Source organism: Carlito syrichta, unplaced genomic scaffold, assembly GCF_000164805.1.
Source record: "Carlito syrichta isolate Samal-C Ts95f unplaced genomic scaffold, Tarsius_syrichta-2.0.1 Scaffold309894, whole genome shotgun sequence".
Taxonomy (NCBI): domain Eukaryota; kingdom Metazoa; phylum Chordata; class Mammalia; order Primates; family Tarsiidae; genus Carlito; species Carlito syrichta.
In genome coordinates, this window is record NW_007253990.1 from 308,713 (window position 1) to 310,954 (window position 2,242).

The following is a 2,242-nucleotide window of genomic DNA, read 5'->3' on the forward strand; positions in this document are numbered from 1 at the left end:
CCTAGGTTGGAACAAGAAGAAATTGAGACCCTAAATAGATCAATAACAATCAAGGAAATCAACTACATAATAAAAAAACTCCCTACAAAAAAAAAAAACCCTGGTCCAGATGGTTTTCCAGTAGATTTCTATAAGATATTTAAGGAGGAGCTGATACCAATCCTACTGAAGGTATTCTAGGCAATTGAAAAAGATGGAACTCTCTCCAAATCATTTTACAAAGTCAACATCACATTGATACCAGTCAGGTAAAGATCCAACAAAGAAAGAGAACTACAGGCCAATATCTTTGATGAACATAGATGCTAAAAATTCCTAACAAGATCCTAGCAATCCGAATTCAGCAATACATCTCAAAAATCATCCATCATGACCAAGTAGGCTTCATCCCTGGGATGCAAGGCTGGTTCAACATTCGTAAAACCATAAATGTAATTAAATACATCAACAGATGTCAAAACAAAAACCACATGATTATATCATTTGATGCAGAAAAAGTTTTTGATAAAATCCAGCACCACTTCTTGATAAAAACCCTTGAACATCTAGGCATACGGGGAACATACCTCAAAATAGTAAAAGCCATCTATGAGAAACCCACAGCCAGCATACTCCTAAATAGACAAAAATTGAAACCATTTCCCCTGAAAACTGGAACAAGACAAGGATGCCCATCTCACCTCTCCTGTTCAACATAGTATTGGAAGTCCTGGCTTGAGCAATCAGAGAAGAGGAGGCAAACAGGGGTGTCCAAATAGGAAAAGAGGAAGTCAAGTTATCTCTCTTTCCAGATGATATGATCATGTTCCATGAAAACCCAAAAGAATCTGTCAAAAACCTCCTTACACTGATAGAGGACTTTGGCAAAGTCTCAGGATACAAAATAAATGTACAAAAGACAATTGCATTTCTCTACACCAATAACAAACAAACAGAAACCCAAATAAAAAACACAATTCCATTCACAATAGCCACAAAAAAAATGAAATACTTTGGCATCTTCCTAACCAGAGACGTGAAAGACCTTTACAATGAATATTACAAAACACTGCTCAAAGAAATCAAAGATGACACAAACAAGTGGAAAAATATCCCATGCTCATGGATTGGAAGAATCAACATTGTGAAGATGTCCATCTTACCTAAGGCAATCTACAAATTCAATGCAATACCCATCAAATTACCAGCAACATTCTTCTCAGACCTAATAAAGACAACACAGGAATTCATATGGAAACACAAATGTCCAAGAATAGTCAGAATAATCCTCAGCAAAAAAAAAAAAAAAAAAAAGCAGATGGTATCACATTACCAGACTTCAAACTTTACTATAAAGGTACAATCATCAAAACAGTTTGGTATTTGTATAGGAACAGGCATCTAGATCAATGGAATAGAATTGAGATTCCAGAAGCAAAACATCAATTTCTCAACCAACTCATCTTCAACAAGGCCTCCACCACCTACCACTGGGGAGAGGAGAACCTATTCAGTAAATAGTGCTGGGAAAACTGGCTGACCACATGCAGAAGATTGAAACAGGACCCCTATCTATCCCCATGCACAAAGGTTAACTCCAAATGGATCAGAGACCTAAATGTAAAACCTCAAACCATAAGAACCTTAGAAAATGAAGGAAATTCCCTCATGGAAATCGGAACTGGCATCCAATTCCTGAACAAAACCCAAAACCCACAGGTCATAAGAGAGAAGATAGACAAGTGGAGCCTTCTTAAACTGACAAGCTTATGTAAGGCCAAAGAAACCATCAACAGAGCAGGGAGACAGCCTACAGACTGGGAAAAAGTATTTGCCAACACCAGGTCTGACAAAGGCTTAACATCCGGGATCTACAAGGGACTCAAACGTGCTGAAAAGAAAAAAACAAGCGACCCCATTATAAAATGGGCAAAAGATATGAACAGACACTTCACAAAAGAAGACATTCGAGAAGCCAACAAACACATGAAGAAATGCTCTACCTCACTAATCATCAGGGAGATGCAAATCAAAACCACACTGAGATACCACCTAACTCCAGTCAGAATGGCAATTATCAACAACTCAAAAAATAACAGCTGCTGGAGAGGGTGTGGCGAAAAGGGAACACTTCTACACTGTTGGTGGGAGTGTAAACTAGTGCAACCTCTGTGGAAAGCAGTGTGGCGATTCCTAAAAGCTCTAAAAATTGACCTTCCATATGACCCTGCAATCCCCCTACTGGGAATATACCCTGAAGAAG